This window comes from Adiantum capillus-veneris, chromosome 9, assembly GCF_014529385.1.
Source record: "Adiantum capillus-veneris isolate H3 chromosome 9, ASM1452938v2, whole genome shotgun sequence".
Classification (NCBI taxonomy): Eukaryota; Viridiplantae; Streptophyta; class Polypodiopsida; order Polypodiales; family Pteridaceae; genus Adiantum; species Adiantum capillus-veneris.
The window spans coordinates 85191390-85211342 of NC_140939.1; the positions used below are offsets into that span (position 1 = coordinate 85191390).

A 19953-nucleotide genomic window follows, 5' to 3' on the forward strand; every position below is an offset into this window, starting at 1 on the left:
TCCCTCTCTCTCTCTCTCTCTCTCTCTCTCACATCATCTAGTAATAGCAAGATTGAATGGTCTTCAAAACGAGTTTTTTGTGAGTATTAGAGTCAAAGCACTCTAATACTCCTTGTATTTAAACACAAGAAGCTAAAAAATGCACTATTTGGGTGTTTTTTATACCTCCCATTCCGCGCCGTTCCCGTTTCAAACCCCTAGCCGTTCCCCCGTTCTGCGGGGATCCCGTCGCCGTTCCCGTTCCGCGTTCCGGGTAACTATGGTGGCCGCAGTGTACAAAGAGGGTCGGATGACCTAGAAAGATACAATGGCAGCATCTCCTAAAATTTAGGGAACTGCTATTTTGGGACCTAAAAATGTGTTGGCGTCATTACCTCCGGAATGACAAGGGGAACATTTTCTTACTCTGCCGTGAAGTCAACTGGGCAACCGGTTGGGAGATTTTTAGGCGGCAACCCCGAAACGGGAAAATGCTTGTAAATGCGCCAAGTGGCACATTTTTGTGCACTTTCCTCATGCATGAAGAAGTGGCGCTGAATTTGAAGGGAGGAGGAGCTCATTTGCAGATTTTGTCACAGGTTAAGAGCTATGGAGTGCTTCCTTTCCCTCTTATGCACAGTGCGGTGCCAGGAGTGATGCCCTGCACGCTACGCACTGCCCTCTCTCTCCCCTATGGCAGTATGTTATGCCCCTCTAGTGGGCTTTTCAATTGACCAATGTACAGTTGTGTGGGTTCATGCGCGATTGTCGAGGCAAGAGCCTCTTGCACAGGTACTGATTAGCTAGCGGCTAATCCCCCGCAGGTACAGGTGAATTCGGAGAGGTTTTGTCACAAGGCCAGCACCACGTGCCAATAGAAAAGAACAAACTGAACAACTTTTAGCACTTCAAATAACAACTGAACTGAAATGGAGAGAGAGACGACACGCGACACGGAGTGGCGGAATTCCACCCCAGAGAGTATTGGCCCCAAACCTTGGCGCCCCTTTCGGTATTTCTTTATATTGCATCAACACAGTACAAGCCGGTTCTCCAGACTCCCCTTCGTACTGAAGCATACCAGAGAATGAGCCCTAGCTTCATATTTAAAGGCCCTTGGCCTAAAAAGCAGTTTACATGAAAAGCTTTCAAACTAAAAAGGTTTTGGTCCAAAAAGCAGTTAAGAAAGCTTTCAAACTCAAAAGCTTCTGGTCCAAAAAGCAATGCCAAAAGCTGCAAGCGTAAATCACGAAAATCCGTACAACCTGCCACATCATCAGCCGACGCAAAACGCGGAAATCCGTACAGCCTGCCACGTCATCATGTCAGCGCAATTTTCGAAATTTGTCTGTTGCCTTAGGGTTAGGGTTAGGGTTTCTGCAGTTTTAGGGTTAGGGTTTCCAAAATTAGGGTTTGCAGGTTTTAGGGTTAGGGTTTTCAGAATTAGGGTTTCCAGCATTAGGGTTTCAACAGTTAGGGTTTCTGGCAGAAATTAGGGTTTAGGCCCCTTGGCCACATTTGTACGTTGACTCCATTCTTTAGGATTTGACACGTCAGCAGTTTGTTACATCTCCCCTTCTTGAAAGAGAGTAATCGTCTGCGATTACAGCATACCTGCAAAACAACTCAAGTTAGCTCAAAAATTTCCGAGGGTCATTCCGAGGGACATTCCGAGGGACAATCAGTTTGCTCTTTTTATTAAGGAGTTAGCTTCTCCTTTCTGCTCTTTTGATCAAGGAGTTAGCTGCTCCTATCAACTGTTTTGATCAAGGAGTTAGCTTCTCCTTTCGTCCAGATCGGAACTCTTGATATCCCGGCGTAGTAAAATTAGCCATCACACCCAGACCGTACTGATCTTCCACGGATGTCTTAATGCACTAAAATTACATACCCAGGCAATCTCATCCAATTAGGAATATTCAATGGTTGGCACATCACAATGCAACACAAATGCTCACATATGCATGTTACAATGATAGAAACATAAAGCCGCCGATGAACACTCCTCCCGCATAACCTAACAAGGTCCGGGCCGGGAGATATTCAACGACTCCCTCATCACTCCTCCCGCATAACCTAAAAAGGTCCGGGCCGGGAGATATAGAGGCCTTTTACAACCAAACGCCCCCCAAACCGCAGCCTGCGTTGTTTGGAGGTGCTGAGAGTAACCACTGCTCAGACTTCTTAATACTCCTCCCGCATAACCATCCAGGTCCGGGCCGGGAGTCACAACAACAATTATTTTACAAGCATACAACCAAACGCTCCCCAGGGATCGGCCTGAGTCGTTCCAAGGTTCAAACAACAGTATTTATCACTTCTCCACCCGGGAGTAAGATCACCAATCATTGAAACCAGTATCAAACCAGAGTCAAACAATTCAAATCGGCACCAAAACAGGTTCAAAACAGATACCATCCATTTCAAACAAAGTTTCAAACAATACTTTCTTAAACAAAGTTCAAAAGTATCTAACTATAAAACAACTAGAGAGTTCATTTAGGATTTTGTTCGGACAACCGAACTTTGAGGACGACTTGCTTGCCCTTTTGCATCACGATGATGGTTCGGTTCCGGACTTGGAGAGTCGCATCATTCTTGTCATGCCAAGGCATGCCTAATAGGACGTCACAATTGCCCAACTTCTTGATGTGGAAATCAGCTTTTCCATGATAATCTTGAATAGTCACTGGAAGAGCACCAATGAGCGGTACTACTTTCTGAGTTTGCCCTGTGGCTAGCTTAGCTTCAATTTCTCCACCCTCTGCATCATAATCAAAGTGCATCTGCTTTAAGAATTCTGGATGGATAAAGTTCTCTGTAGCTCCGGGGTCAAAGAAAATAAGGGTTTGAAACCATTGACTTTGCCATATGCTCGACACAATTCGTTTGTACTCTCAAGGCGTATGCCATAAATATCAGGAACTAGTCCAATAGCGGGTCTAGCTCTCTTAGCAGGAGGTGGCGCCGGGGTTCTGTCGACCGTTGGTGCGGGCGTCGCCTCCTCTGGTCTATGACTGCGTTTGGGACAATTAGAATGATTATGCCCTGTTTGAAAGCATCCAAAGCATCGGCCTTCTTGTAGTAAGGTGTCTCGTTGTTGAGGCGTCAAACGAAGCCTTTGCGGTTGATTTTCACGAGACTCTCGAGAATTTGTTCGTTGTTGCCGAGAGTTGTGGTTAGTGGTCGGAGATTCTTCTGTGGTAAACTCTAGCTTTCCCTTCATCAGTTTGTAGCCGACCGCGGCATGGTCCATAAGTTCTTGCATGGTAGAGACTTGCTTGGATAGACAATATTCCTGCAATGGTGATGGTAGTCCAATGGTGTATCGCTCGCATTGGGCCTCCAAGGGAACAGATCTAAAGAAGGACACCGAAAGGTACACATCGAGAAACCTTTGGTTATATTCGTCCATGGTTTCAGTGGCAAGCATTTTCAAGTTGCCCCATTCTGCCAAAATCCGCACTTCAAACATAGAAGTCATGTAACTACGTGCAAAAACTGTCTTGAAAGCTTGCCAGGTCCTTGGAGCATGCGATTGTGTCGCGATTGAACTCCACCATTGCATAGCATTATCTTTAAGAAATCCCGCTGCTCGAGAAATCTTGGATTCTTCTGTATAGTTCCCTAAAGCATAGATGTTGTCGAATTGCTGTAGGAACTACAATGCTTTCTTGCGATCTTTCACCCCGGAAAAAGTGAAAAATTTGATTGTCGTGCCACCATCTTTGAAATCTTTGGGTTGGTTTGGCGCATATCCCGGGTATGGATAATAAGGGTATCCATATGGGCTCCAACCATTGTAGCCTGGTGACGGTGGTGGTGGTGGAGGTGGGAGGAATGGCTGTGACAAAGGCGGTTGCACTCAATCAGGGTCAGATGGCTGCACCATATTCCTGAAGACTCCCCTGATCGGGAGAGACGGCTGAGAAGGTTGCCGGTTGGAAGCTCTCATACTTTCTGGTGCCAGAGGAGAAGGTACCACTTGGGGCATCAGAGGGGGTAACATGAAGTTCAAGAATTGTTGAAAACCTTGCAGCATTGGAAGATTCTGCTGAGGATGCCATGAAAGAATGTCGTGAAGCTCGTTGAGCAAAAACTGCAAATATTCTGCTCAATCCATGAATTCCAAGTATTGGGTTCTTAATTGGCTTATGCCGTGTAAGACACTGCGATGAAGACGGGAGCGCGCCCGATGCGCGATGAAGTAAGGGTGGGAGTGGCTAATAAGTCCGGGTTGGAGAGCAAAGATATCCTCGAATAAAGCTCTGTCTGCTCTTTTGTGGGACCGGTATGCTTTCAGAAAAGCACACACCTGATGCTCTGATACCACTGTCACAAGGCGAGCACCACGTGCCAATAGAAAAGAACAGACTGAACAACTTTTAGCACTTCAAATAACAACTGAACTGAAATGGAGAGAGAGACGACACGCGACACGGAGTGGCGGAATTCCACCCCAGAGAGTATTGGCCCCAAACCTTGGCGCCCCTTTCGGTATTTCTTTATGCAGTACAAGCCGGTACTCCAGACTCTGCACCTTCGTACTGAAGCATACCAGAGAATGAGCCCTAGCCTCATATTTAAAGGCCCTTGGCCTAAAAAGCAGTTTACATGAAAAGCTTTCAAACTCAAAAGCTTCTGTTCCAAAAAGCAATGCCAAAAGCTGCAAGCGTAAATCACGAAAATCCGTACAACCTGCCACATCATCAGCCGGCAAAAAACGCAAAAATCCGTACAGCCTACCACATCATCATGTCAGCACAATTTTCGCAATTTGTCTGCTGCCTTAGGGTTAGGGTTAGGGTTTCTACAGTTTTAGGGTTAGGGTTTCCAAAATTAGGGTTTGCACGTTTTAGGGTTAGGGTTTTCAGAATTAGGGTTTCCAACATTAGGGTTTCAGCAGTTAGGGTTTCTGGCAGAAATTAGGGTTTAGGCCCCTCGGCCACATCTGTACGTTGACTCCATTCTTTAGGCTTTGACACGTCAACAGTTTGTTACAAGTTTCACGCCAAAAATCCCGTCCGATTCAAAGGGGAAGTAGCCCTACAGGTGCGGGAGCTCGAGGACTTGCTACGGATGCGACCGGCACACGAAACGGAGCCCGAAACAGTAAATTACAGCCTGCTGTGTATTTTTGCAGGTTTAGGGTTTTGGCCCTAAACGGTCCCTAATACCCCCAGGAGGTTCGGGGACGCGAGGGGATTGCTGTACAGGTGATCTGGCGCATTTTCGGGGCTGAAAACAGAGAATTCAGTGTGCTGCAGATTCTCGCCAGGTTTTGTAAAGTGCCCGTATGCGTCGGGAAAGTCAATCAATGCGTGGGAATACTGACTGTGAAGGGTAGGGATCCACAGCGTTTATTCCCTCTTTTGAAGAATAAAGAAATACCGAAAGGGGCGCCTAAGTTAGGGGCCAATCTGGTGTTGGTCTACTCATACAGGTGCAATCTAGCAACCTGTATCCCTCTCCCCTTTGTTGTGTCTTGAAAGTACAGGTAAAGTGGACGACAAATTAAATGGTTGAAAGCAAATAAGGTTTAAGTTGAAAGTCTACCGCCCTTTTTGGATTGAACACGCCGGTTTCAGAGCTCGTATAGTAAAAGGATGTCTTGGCTCAATTCAAGATCCTGTAGGTCTCCCCAACCGCACTTAGCAAGTTGGTGGATACTAGGAAGTGAACTCAATAAAGACACAATGCCAAGGTGGGGTCACCAAAGGAAAGTACCCAACAGTTGGGCCACGTTGCATTTTTGGATGCGGTCCCAATGGGGATAAATGGTCAAAAGACCAGTGGGAGCCCAACGGAGGCATCTCCTAAAATTTAGGGAACTGCTATTTTGAGCCACGAAATTTGTTCACATCTTTTAAGCGGCAACCCCGAAATGGAAAATTGCTTGTAAGTGTGCCAAGTGGCACCTTTTCGTGCACTTTCCTCATGCAGAAGAAGGTAGTGCTGAATTTCTAGCTGAGAGAGCTCATTTGGGAGATTTTGTCACAGGTCAAGAGCTATTGCCTGCAAGCTTTCCCTCTAATGTACAGTGTGGTGCAAGAGGTCATGGCGTGCACACCTCACCCCGCTCTCTCTCCCCCCTATGTGCAGTAATGTGATGCCCCAAGAAGGCTCTTCCGTCGATCCTACTACAATGCCCATGTTGCAGACAATTCCTTATGACAATTTGGGGGCACTAGAAAAGCCGAAAGCTTACAAAGAAGGTGGTGCAGCTGTAAAGTTCAACACTTTTAGTGGCTTTGAGGATAAGGCAAAGGCTCTTACTTTCCTCCAACAGTTTGACACAGCTTATGTAGGAGGGAATTTTACAGAGGCCTCTAAGGTCAGGAAATGCGCCACTTTCTTGAAAGACAATGCGCTTACATGGTGGACGACATTGTTAATGCAAGGACAGGCACTCGCCACATGGATCTACTTCAAGCAAATGTTTGTATCTGCTTGGCTGTCAAATGAATTTGAAGCCGACGTCATCACAGATTGACACCAACTCACTGCGGCTACTTGCAAGAGCCTACAGGAGTACAATCTGAGGTTTTGCAAAGCATTGCTCTTAGTGACCTCCTATAGATTTGTGCCATTGATAGAGCAGATAGAGAAGTAATCTTGTGGGCTGACGACGACAGATTGACACCAACTCACTGCAGCTACTTGCAAGAGCCTACAGGAGTACAATCGGAGGTTTTGCAAAGCATTGCTCTTAGTGACCTCCTACAAATTTGTGCCATTGATAGAGCAGATAGAGAAGTATTCTTGTGGGCTGCCTAAAGGGCTTCGAGATTACTGTACAAAGAACAGAGTGGCTACCCTCACCCAGCTCATGGAAGTTGCTAACACTCGTCTTGCCCTGTTGAAAGGAGAGGACAGTGGATTACCGAGCAACGAAAAAGCAAGGCAGCCAAAGAAAAATTCAGCGAAGAAGCCCTTTGTGAAAACGGCTGCTGAAGCGTCACAGAGGTCAGAAAAGGCCAACAAGTATAAGGACTCAACCGGGACTTCTGGAGCGCAAGCAAAGAAACAGAAAAGGAAGCCTTTTGTGCATAAGTTGCTCGAGGAAAAGAAGGTCCTAATGGCTAAAAATAAATGCTTTATATGCGAGCAGCCTGGTCACTTTACTACAAATTGTCCACAAAGGAAAAGACCAGCTGACTCAGATGATAAAGAGGACCAGAAAGGCAAGAAGACTAAACCCACGGCGAATGTCTGCTAAGACAGTTTATTGCCTATGTCTGTTTTGCAAGCGTAATCGAGGGCGATTACAATTCTTTCGAGAGGGAGGTATGTCACAAACCGGTGACGTGTCAGGCTTCCAGACACACAGTGACCGCGGTAGAAATGCCACATGGCAGCAGAACGGAGCCCTGCATAATGCGCTGACAAGCTGACGTGGCCAATTGTACGAAATTCCGAAAATTGCGACGCATAATGTGCTAACAAAGCTGACGTGGCATTCCATACGAAATCAACAAAAATTACGTTGGCTGATTTAGGACAGCTTTTGGGACTAAATGCTTTTATTTTTGGCTGCCCATTACACACACACACACTCTCTTGGCATGGGACAATCCCTGGCGGACAGAAAAGCTGACGTGGCAAGCAGCGTACGGATTCCAGATTTTGCGACGCAAGCTACGAAAATGTTGATGTGGCAGCTTGCGTACGGAAAAGCACTGTACGGCAGAGTTTGACTGCTTTATTTCTCTACGCAAATTAGCTTGCTTTAAGCTATGCAAGGAGAAAGAGACAATTTTTAAGCTGCTTTATTTTTGCAAAGCTTGTGAGAGAGAAAGCTTGATTTTAAAAAGCTTTTTAAAAGAGCTTTTGGGGCTCTGCTTTTGGCATCCCTTGTAAACTCTTTAAATAAGTGGGCCGGCCTCCCATTTCTCAGAGCATCTAGACGCGGAGTCTGAGACTGAGAGCCTCCCACTCACTTGTACTTTTGCAACAGATTAATACAAAAAGAAATACCGAAAGGGGCGCCAATCTTTGGGGCCAACATCTCTAGGCACGGAACTCCGCCGAACCAATGTCGAATCAATTGTGAAGTGAGAACTGTTTTGAAGTGATTTATTGTGGTGTCGCGGTAGATTCTCGACTTCGAGTGTCCAAGTCTGTTACACCAGATGCTCTGAGAAGTGAGGCCTTGCCCACTTATTTAAAGGTACAAGGGATGCCCAAAAGCAAAGTCCCAAAAGCATTTAAACTCAAAAAAATTTGATCTCAAAAGCAACTGTTTAAAAGCTTTCCACGTCACCAATTTATGACATACCCCCCCCTTGAAAGCATTGTAACCGCCCTCGATTACGCCTGCAAAACAGACAGAAGCCATAAACTGTCTTAGCAGACACTGACTGTTAGTACCGACGCACTAGGAACACACATCTAACACATGTATCAAATCGATAGTCACATCACATGACATCACATGACAAATCGGATCTCAGACCATGATTTATCGGCAATGCAATTAGCAATCGCATCTAGATCCACTCAAGACCTCATAGATGCCCGAGTGACTAATCCCTATTGCAACCATGTCTATCGAGATCATTCAAACCAAAATGCTACAATCATTTCGTCTATCAGTTCCAGCACTTACACAAGTCAAGAACAAGTCAGTTTCATATTATCCAGAATTCCATTTCATAAAGTCATACAACAAAATATTGTCAGCTCTCAGTATCCCTGAAGCTCAAAGAGATATCAGTGACTAGTCTCAAAAATCGAGACATCTGTTGAGAAAGGAGCGGAGGAACTCCCCTCTTGTGCATACCCAGTGCACCAGATATCTGGTCAAGCTGAATTCGGGGTACCATTTGAAATAGACTATGCTAAACCAAAAGCTTCAAGCTAAAGTCTCACAATATGAGGAGTATCTGCTATGTCCTCCTCCATCCACTTCGCATCCAATGCTGGATAGTTCTTGAATTTAACCAAGAACCGCCTTCCCACTTTACCCTTAATCTTTCTGTCCTTATGTGTCAATACCTATTCTGGAACAAGGATCTCCTCATTTTCTTCCACTTCGGGTTGCTCATCAGGCTCTCCATCTTCGAGCACATCACCTTTAAAAGGCTTCAAGAGACTCACATGAAAAGCATTGTGAATCCTCCAAGTTTCGGACAGTTTCAGTCGGAAGGAGACATCATTTATCTTTTCGGAGATCTGGAAAGGTCCGTAGTACCGCATACTAAGCTTGGAAAAAGCTTCTCCTTTCCCTTTTTCTTTCTCAAACGTGCCTTCTCAAAACGTAAGAGCACCCAATCATTCTCCTTCAATTTCAAATCGCGACGATCGCGATCTGCAACCTTTTTCTGTCTTTGCTGAGATTTCTGCAAAGCCTCACGGACCTTGGCAAAAGCCGTGTCCAAGTCTCGTGTGTACTCATCGGCTTCAAAAATCTTATCTTTCGTGCTTAGGAAGGGTGGAACCTTCGCAGCACCTTCAATAATCTCAAATGGCACCTTCCCCGTCGTAGACAAATTCCACCAAAGGTAGATACTTTTCCCATTGAGTCTTTTGATCGGAGATGTGACTTCAATAAATCTAAAATCACTGAATTGGCAATCTTAGATTGCCTGTCAGTCTGCGGGTGGAAAGATGACGAGAACTGCAACCGCATGCCAATGTTCTCCCAAATTGCCTTCCAAAACAAACTCGCGAATCTGGGGTCCCTGTCGGAGACAATCGTCTCGAGCATGCCATGTAATCTGAAAATCTGAGCCACAAACAATCTCGCTAAGTGATCCGGCTTGACTGTTTTCTTCATTGGAATGAAATGAGCCTGCTTGCTAAATCTATCAATAACAGTCTAATACCATCGTGATTACTCTGTGTTCTCGGGAGATCAAAAATGAAATCCATTGCAATACTTTCAAGGGGCGAGTGGTATGGGCAAAGGCTGTAACAATCCCTGTGCTTTATGCCTGTCAAACTTGACCTTCTGGCATACCAAGCAACTGCGCACGAACTCGTCCACATCCTTCTTGAGTCTCGACCAAAAGAAGTATCTCTCTACCCCTTTCAAGGTGGTAGCAATGCTACGGTGACCCGTAAAAGGTGAACAGTGACATACGGTCTTTTTCCTCAACGGCTGTGTAACGCACAACATAGTTTTTCTCATCAAGTAGCCATCCCGAATGGAATATCCCACTATTGTCTCCCCATCTGGTATTCGTGTGAATGTCTACAAATCTGTATATGTGGCATACTAATCGACCATATCCTCGAAGCTCCTATGATGTATTGCAGAAATAGCCAAAACCAACGGCTTCCGAGACAAAGCATCTGCCACCAAATTCTTCTCTCCCTAAACGTGGACAATCTAGAAGTAAAGCTATGACAATTGTTCGCCCACCGCGTCTGCTTTTCCGATAGCTGTCCCGATAGCTGCTTCTGTGACAACTAGTATAAACTCTGACGGTCTGTGAAGACAGTAAAATTTACTCCGAGTAGGTAATGTCGCCACTGACTAAGAGCGTGGATAACCGCCAAAAGCTCTTTCTCATAAATCTGTGCTGTCAATTCCGACCTTGAGAACAATCGGTGCCCTAAAAATCCCTGAAGTCGGTCAAGTATATCCTTGATTCTAGGAATCGGAAATTTGTTCTTGATGATGATTTTGTTGAGAGCTCTATAATCAATGCAATTCTCCAAGATCCGTCGTTCTTCAAAACCAACAACACTCGAGAGCAGTACGGTGAAGTACTAGGCTGGACAATACCCTTTTCCAAGAGGTTTTTCACTTGGTTCATAATTTCTTCATTTTGGGCTCGGCTCACATGGTAAGGTGGCCGGTTCGATGGTGTGCTTCCAGGTATCAGATCAATAGTATGATCTTCCGGACGAGCGGGTGGTGACTCGTCTGGCAGGCCCTCTGAGAAGCAATCGGCTTGAGTGTGGAGAAAATCTTGGCGTTCTTTATCAAGTTCAAACATATTTGTGCTATTCTCATCGTTCATCTCTCTCAAAAAGACCGAGTAAACAAACAGACCGGATTTCATTAATTTTGAAATGGTCGAAACCGATACAATAGAAAGAGTTTTACATCAAGTACAATGGTTCTCCACTTCTCTGTGGTCAAAGTCGCTTTTTTCACTCGATAGTCGATCACGGCGTTGTTCTTGTGGTACCAGGGAATTCCCAAGAGGACGTCACAACCTTCCAAAGGCATTATGTAGAAGTCCTCATGTCCCAAATACCCCTGACAATGCAACTGAAGTTTGCAAATGACAGGTGTAATGGCTACGTCCCTAGCGGGTGCCGCTAGAACTGCCTTTGCTACTGGTCCCATCCGATTGGGTGTCGCTCCTCTATCAAAGAAGATCAGAGCTTCTTGGTCTTTTACTTTGCCCCAAGCTCAGCAAAGTTCTGTACTTTCGTCCATCGTGTTGGGTTAGTACCCACACAATCTGGAACCAATCCTGTTTTTATCTTGCCTTTTCGTCCACGTTCCTCAGTTGCTCTCGAACTCTCAGGTCTTTCATCGTCCTTGTCGTTTTGTTCTTTCGGTGCCTTTTTAGGACACTTCGCGGAGATATGCCCAGTTTTCCCGCATCCAAAGCACTTCCCCTCCTTGATGTAGAAAGCCCTCTCTTGAGGAGTGATTTTTGGTCGTGCATCCTTTTCTTTCTTCTCTAGGTTGCTCTTCCTCTTTGTACTTCCATTTTTCGAAGTCTGTTCGGAACTTTGCGTCATGATTTCATCTGTGGGGTAGGTCAAACTACCTGAGTGAATGGCAAAACCCCGTTTCGCATGACTCATCATCTCCTAAATGGAAGCTGACTTTTGTTCTAAGCAGTGATCTCGAATCTCTGTCGGAAGACCCAACGTAAACCGCTCAATGTGCTCTTTGAACGAGATCTTCTTAAATGAAGAGACGGGCAGAAAAGAGCTCTAGAATCTCTCGCAATAAGCGTCCATTGTATCCTTCTTGGTCATCCGAAGATGGTTCCAAGCAATTCGTATGTCGCATTCATACTCTCAAGTCAGCCAAGAAGAAAAAGCCTTTTAAATTTCAGCCATTTGACTGGCACTGTCTTGTTTAATAGAAGCGTGGACCACCAAGTTTGAGCATTTCCCTTAAAGTAAGAGGCAGCCCTCTGAATCTTGGAGTGCTCTGAGTAACACCCTCTTGAGAAAGCTATGTCAAACTACTGTATGAAAGACAAAGCCTTCGAAGCATCTCTATAACCAGAAAACGTGTCAAATTTAATTGACTGTCCACCTTCCTTAAACTCTCGAACTTTCTTGCTTTTATCTTCTAAAAAGTCATACTGGTTACCTTTATAAAAATTCTTCTTCTTCGCGTTGAAGCTACTGTCGTCAGAGTTCGAACTATCCGAAGACGAGTCCTCTATAGAACTGTCAACAACTGGGCGAGATTTAGGCTTCTTTGCCTTTTTCTTTCCCTTTCCGAAGCTTTGCTTTTTGCTTCACTTTTTGTCTTTTCTGTCTTCTTCGCTCGAGTCAGAGGAGCTAGAAGAACTCAAAGAAGAAGAAGAAGAAGAAGAAGAAGAACTGGAACTCCTTCAAATCGAACACGCTTCTTCTGTTTTCTTGCCAACACAAATGTAGACTGACGATCCAAATAACCCAAGAAATCAACGTCTTTTTTTGCTTTTTGTTGTACTTTTTAGCTTTGTTCTGCGCGTCAAAAAGCTGAGCAATTCGCGCATCAACCACCTCTTCTAATCTGTACATCCTTGAAGTAGGAGGTTTCTTCAGGGCCAGTTTGAGGGGTGGTTTTGTGGGCTTTCGCCACTGTGCATGCACCTCGTCAAAGGAAGTTTGGCTCCTAAATTTTACAAATTTCGAATCCTTCGCAAAATTTAGCATCTTTGTTGCATCGCCGTTCAATCGTCAACGCTCCATCTCTTCAATCTCCGCCTGAGTAGGCCGAGACGGGCCATACTCCTTGCGTGAATCTTCATTGTGATCTCTTCCCACATCTCTAGATACGGAGGAAGTCGACTAATCTTTGTCTAAAGCCATAAGTGCCGCGTAAAAGAGATCGACTTTTCCGTAGAAGAGAAATCGGCCGTGCTCTGATACCACTGTATCAGACTTGACTCCAAGTCAAGAATCTACCGCAACATCACAATAAATCACTTCAAAACAGTTTACAGTTCACAATAGATTCGACACTGGCCCGACAGAGTTCCGTACCTAGAGATGTTGGCCCCAAAGACTAGCGCCTGTCACAAACGGGAGCGCATAACAATATAAAATACATTCGGATAAATAGGATTTATCACTAATTACTAAAGCCAAAGGATATAGAGAGAAATAAATAGAGAGAGAGATAGAGAGTGAGAAGATCGACACAGTACTGGGGACCAGAAGATGGGCTGGTCCCCCCCCGTAATAGTATCTTTATTACTGAGAAGAAGTCTATACAAGCACTTGAACCGAACGTATTACCACGTTCGTTCTAGAATAAGACTTGATGGTTCCCGGAAGCCTCAACTTCCAATTCCTAGGACAAAACCCTATTCCAAGAAACTTCCGTTCCTTATTCCAATTCCTCGAGAATCAAGGTTCTCGCCTCTGGATCTCACCTTCCAGACTCAGGGCATGGCATCCCTGCAACTCTTTTCCAACTCTCTTTCCAGAGTCCTCTTCCCGCAGAACAACTCTGCTTTCCCGGACACGAAGTCCTTACTTGGGAATCCCAACTTCCGGATCACAACTTGAGAGACTACCTCTCTCCGATCCGTGGATCTACTTCTCAAACTCGGGTACGAAACCCTTGAGCTGATCTGGCTCTAGTTCCTCAGAGCGCTTTTCTCCTGCAGAGGCTCATGCCTTCCTCTGCTCCTACTCCCTCACGAAGAGGAAGTACACCTGCAATCAAATACTCAAAGATCAGAACATGAAAATCGTTACCTTCAAAGTCTCGACGCTCGAAATGCAACTCCGTTCTCGAAAAAGCAATTCCCCGGAAGAGATCTCTCCATAGAAAATCCTCTCTTCCAATCCTACACACAAAAGAGGTGTGTTCTCGGGTTCCTTCTTGTAAATCAGCCCCGTCTACAACGTTTATGGGCTGAAAACAGAGAAAAACAGAAACTTGTCGCGATGGAAACACGCTTCGTAGGCACTTCTTCGCGAGGGAACTCGCGCACTGGGTCTTGGCGACATCTGGTTCACTTGGGGCAGCCATGGGCATCACCTGCAACGTCTTCTTTACAGCTGAAATCTGCAGCAGCATCTCCTCCTTGCAAAGATTGGTCCTCCTCTCTGAGTGAGGGCATGTGATGCTTTTATACCTCCTAGCCACGGGCACAACGCTGGCTGATCTGTTGCCTTATTTATCAGATGGCTGCCCACTTATTAAATGGATGGCCGGCGTATTTTAAAAAATAGTCTGAACCTGCCAAAAAAACTCAATAAAACCTTATAAGTTAAAAACAATGCTTTCATAACACTTCCCAGGCGTCCCTGGATGCAATCACACGCACAATTGCAATGCAAACATAAACTTCCTCGCGGGAAAGCATCTGCTTTCCCGAAAAGCAATCCCGCTTTCTCAGAAAGCAACTGTTTTTCCTCAAAGTTTCCTCTGAACCCATCTTCATTCAAGTGCTTGCTTTTCCTTGTGCACAATTCTAACACGGTTCAGAATTTCCTCCCGACTATGGATATTCCCTTTCCGATGCACCCGTCACCCACCTTGTGACGCATCAGGAATACCCATCACCTAGTCCTTTCCTACCGAACTTACGGTACAATCTCCTTCACGATGCTCTATGTCACCCATCCTATGACGCATCAGAGATGTCCGTTCCCGGATGGTCGGATACTTCTGTCCGATGCTCCCTGTCACCCATCCGATGTGACGCATCAGAAGTACCCGTTCCTGGTGGCCTTACAGATATTCCCGTTCTCAGTGTTCCCGTCATTACTTTAAATGACGCACTAGGAATACTCTGTACTCGGATGTCTCCAGTGAGAAAAGCCCTCTCACTTATAAATCCAATAATTCATTTAGAATTATTTTTCTGTAAGATAAAGCCAATTTAGCAACAGCGCCCCTTTCGGTATTTCTTTTTGTATTAATCTGTTGCAAAAGTACAAGGGAGTGGGAGGCTCTCACTCTCAGACTCTGCGTCCAGATACTCTGAGAAGTGGGAGGCCTACCCACTTATTTAAAGAGTTTACAAGGAATGCCAAAAGCATAGCCCCAAAAACTGTTTCAAAAAGTCTTTTAAAATAAAGCTTTCACTCTCACAAGCTTTGCAAAAATAAAGCAGCTTAAAAATTCTCTTTCTCCTTGCGTAGCTTAAAGCAAGCTAATTTGCATAGAGAAATAAAGCAGCCAAACTCTATCGTACAGTGCTTTTTTGTACACAAGTTGCCACGTCAACAATTTTGTACCCTGCGCCGCAAAATCCGGAATCCGTACGTTGCTTGCCACGACAACTTTTCTGTCCACCAAGGACTGTCCCATGCCAAGAGAGGGTGTGTGTACTGGACAACCACGTCACCAGTTTGTGACATCTGGATGCAGAGTCTTGAGAGTGAGCACCTACTCGCTCTCTTGTACTTTGAACACAGATTAATACAAAAAGAAATACTGAAAGGGACGCCAATCTTTGGTGCCAATACCTCTAGGCACGGGTACGCCGAGCCGTGTCAATTTCTGTGAACTGTTTTAAAGTGTCTCTGTTGTGTCGCAGTAGAATCTTGACTTGGGGTATCCAAGTTTGTTACAATTAGCATATTGGTCGTTAGCAACAACGCTACACATGTGCATGTTGGCCGTGAGGTGGTAGGTGAGGTGGCGCTAGTCAAACAAAGCTGCTTTTGGGACGGCACAAGGGGCTCGCCCAAGATGGAAAGCTTGCGGACAATCATCAAAAAGCTAACGCATCTCAATTTCCAACCAATAGAAACTGAGCATATCGCTGTTGCATGAGTTGTAAAAGCCAAAAATTTAATTTTGTCTGCAAACATTGTGCAAACATCCAGCGAACTTCCTTTTAAAAAAGTCCCTTTTGTAACTAGACAACAAATGTCTGTGGATTGTATGTCCACGGACGTTTTAGAAGCCACCCTAATTTCGATGATTTTTCAAAAAAACAAAATATAAATGCCTTAATACAAAAATCAATAAAAAGATAACCTGAGCGAGTGTTCTAAGAAATAATTTTTTGTGTCTTTCGAATGGGTTAAGTTCCAAAAATTCCATTTGCATTTAAATCTTGTATTGGAAAAACCAACAAGACACACATTATAGTGTAGAGACAAAGGTTATTCCATTTCTCTCATTCTCATACAAAACTAGTTTTTCGATAATGAGAAAGGATAATCGATTTTTGCATCAAAATTTGAAGAATAGATTTTAGGATAAAGGAGCCAAGTTAAGGCCACCTAAGAGAGACAATAGATTTCCAACCACTCTCTTGCTCTGTTTGCAACTTGGGAGGACGCATTCGAGAGTTGGACGCAAGATCTGTTGGGGATGGAAGCCGCATCGCGAATAGCGAGACGTACAATACGCAAGACGTCAAACAAAATTTCGAGTGTAACAAAAAAGATCGTGAAAAAGGAGCCAATGAGGGATGAAATTTGAACCATTGTGCCACATCGACTCAAACTCACGATCTATCGACAACAATGCAATCTTTCCCTGTGCTAACCAGCCCAACATTAGCTTCAGTATCTCCTAGTACTGGAGAAAATCCATATTATTAAAAGCGGCCGACGAGTCCTAGTACAAAGGGCCGATTTTTTACTAGCCCCTTTACCCTATCATCACCCAAGTTTAGTAGAATGGTTATCCTATCTCTCTTGATTATGAAACAAGGACACAAGGCCTAAAAACAATGTGTGAAAAGCTAAAAGCTACTAATATACATGTTCCTAGCTCGAACGTTATTGAAACTCTTAAAATGTACTAAAAGTTGTGGTACATTTCTCTTGACTTCTACTAAAACTAGTTTCACATACTTGTTTCGAAGATTCAAACTTGCTTGAGCTATCAATCTATGATTTACATTGTGACCACATTGGACTCGATTACTTTGAAGGAGCAATCAATCTATGGTTTACAATGCAACCACATTAGACTCAATTACTTTTAAGGAGCCAACACTTGTCCGCAAAGAGCTAGTCCAAGAGTAAGATTTTCAATGGATGAAAGCAAGCATACTCAATTCGTTGTGGAGGAGACTCCTTTTAAAATCGCTTTATTTCTCTAAGGAGCATTCAATCGTTGATGATTTCCATTCAACATGCGAATGCCTTGTTAGGCTCTTATCCAAGTTGATGTTAAGAAGTATTCTTTGGAAAGAAAGATACGTCTCTTAAAATTGATGCGAAAGTGTATTATAGTTCTATTCATGTTTAAACCTCTATTCTTTAACACTTTTATGTCCTTGGACACTTTTGTGTCCTGTTAAGTGACCATTTTGCTTAAATTATTTGAAGAGTATGAAAATGAATTTCTAGGTGCTATATATCCACAAAGTTGCCTTATGAGCTGAAAAAAACTTAGCATTTTTTTTGGAGTATCGATCTCACCATTAACCTTACTCGTGCACAACATTTTTGAACCTAAACTGTGTGGAAAAATGAGTCCTGTTTTTGGACTTTTTTCAATTTTTGGCAACTATACCACTCTAAACTTCATGTTTGTGAGGTTTAGATGGCTAGAGGTTAGGCCTTCATAGTTCTCAACATGTTTTGATGCTTGTAGGGAGAGCTAAGTGTTAAAATTGAAAGTTATGACCAATTTACAAGAATTGCATAATCCTGTTTTTTGGCCAAAATTAGCACTTTTATGATTTTTGTGGTGGCTTTTGTGATATCCAAATTCAATTTTGATTGTGTAAGTGTAATGTATAACATAAAGATAATCTTCCTTGAGTTTTGGGGGACCTAATATGCTATATAGCATAGTATATGATGATGGTTGAGTTTTTTGATTGCTGAAGAATACGATACATTTTAGAGTAGCAAGTATAACTTTCTCAATATTGCTAGTTTCTTAGGCCAATTGTGTATATTTTGTAGGTAGTAACCATATCTAATCATAGACCACAAACTTGGCTAGATATTGAGTAGTTTCTATGGGTTTCTAGAGGTCATAATGCTAAACCCAGGTTTTTCATGTTAACAATCAAACACTTCACTGCCACACAAACCTGAGCTCGATTCCGAGCAGCATTCAAGCTTTTTCCGCTCTAATGGCAAAAAATAGACCATTTTTCAACCAACAAGGGAACTCCTACCAATCATAGCAGATACATACACTGTGTGTACAAAAGTAGATGAGAGTCATGAAAGCCAAATCTGAGTGAGAAGAAATCCCTCACCTTATTCTAGCTGCCTGAGTAGTGGTGATGACTGGTTCCATCTAGCTCATCTTGGCCCCCAACGCAGACTCCTTACTTATGCGCTCGCGCGCGCGTGTGTGTGTGTGTGTGTGTGTGTGAGATAGAGAGAGAGAGAGAGAGAGAGAGAGAGAGAGACAAAATATTAGATGGGGCGTCCTTCCTCACTCAGACTTCTGCGACCGATGCTCCTTGCAGCGTGTAAGCGGGGCCGGGCGGGCTACCAGAGAGAGAGAGAGAGAGAGAGAGGTCACAGGTGTTTGCATCCAAATGAATAGTTATTTTACACGTGCGTGTTCTGTACAATAACAATGCAAATCGAGGTCACCTAAAATTTTACAAGTTTTTACTATAATCTGGCTCTTTACATAAAAAATTTTGGGTCGTTTCAGTTTCATTAATTAATGACTAGCGAATATTCCTTGGACTTCTTAAGTTCAAGCATTGGAGCCGCTCCACACGGTGGCCCTGTCTTGCTCCGCAAGCAAGCTCCCGACCACCGTCAACCTCGCCGTTGCCCTGACAGTGTCGCTAGCATTGCATGCATCAGCGCTACTGAACCATGCGCCGACCATGCCTTTTCTGTTCCGACCTGCTTTTCCTGCCTCGTACACGGTCTGCTGCTCGACGTCCACCTCCCCCAACCATTGCTAACAAACAAACTTTGTGCACACACAGATTATCGCGAGGCAAGGTATCGCCTTCCAGTATCCGCATGCTCTCACCCTCGCCATACACAACTGCAAGCACGCACCTGCCAACAAAATCTGCGACTCTCACCTGTCTCATCCCTACGCCTCTGGTTCCTTTCCCTGGCTGACCTTGGTGCGCCTCGTCGCGACCTCCATTGCCCACCTCCGTTCGCCAGGCTCACGCGACCTCCATTGCCCACCTCAATTCGCCAAGCTCACGCGACCCTCCACTAGGCTGCCCACAGCAGTTGCGCAAAAAAAATCTCAATGATTCTCTCTCTCTCTCTCTCCCCCACCACACACGTGCCTTGTCTAGCCTTTTTCTCCTCCAAGGATGGAAGAATCTCGATAGATTCCACCAAAACTAATGAAAACAAAATTGTGGGGACATACTCGGCAAATGCTGCACATTTCCACCATTTTGCAAATAACAGAAGTTATCCTTGTGATTATTTGACACCCCACTTACCAAGTGGGATCAATGGCCCCTCTTAATTGGGGATGACGGGATTGGTTTTGTGCCGTTCAATGGCAAATTATTCTCCAAGTGATCATCATGTGATCCCAATTAAAGTGAACCCCAAGGTGAACACCAAATGATCGCCAAGTGATCCTCGTGTGAATCCCAATCGAGGTATGATCATCTTATGAACGCATCTATCCCAGAGTGATCCTTGGTGATCCCAACCATTCCAACGTGCACATCATGTGATCCCCACCCCGTCCTTTTTGCTATATTATTGCAACTTCTCATCACATTTTCAAGTGACGTGCGATAGCTTAAGTGTGGAGTCATAGCCTCCGATGCGGCAGATGGTGGGTTCAAATTGCGGGGGCCCAATTCGGTTGGAATATTTTTATTCTTGAGAATAAATGGATGGTCCACATCATCCAAAAATTGTGGACCATCGATCCCACCTAAAAATGGATCAAAA

The 19953-nt window shown here is 44.4% G+C and overlaps 1 long non-coding RNA gene across 6 annotated transcripts in view; it reads right to left on the bottom strand.

Annotated features, from left to right (window-relative positions):
• Window positions 1-18620, bottom strand: part of LOC147450750 (uncharacterized) — a 96640-nt gene extending 78020 nt beyond the window's left edge. For all 6 annotated transcript variants that reach the window (XR_015189160.1, XR_015189162.1, XR_015189163.1 and 3 more), the window contains exon 1: window positions 18309-18620. This is a non-coding gene — a long non-coding RNA (uncharacterized LOC147450750). The remainder of the gene's footprint in view (window positions 1-18308) is intronic.
• Between the last annotated feature and the right edge of the window lie 1333 nt (window positions 18621-19953).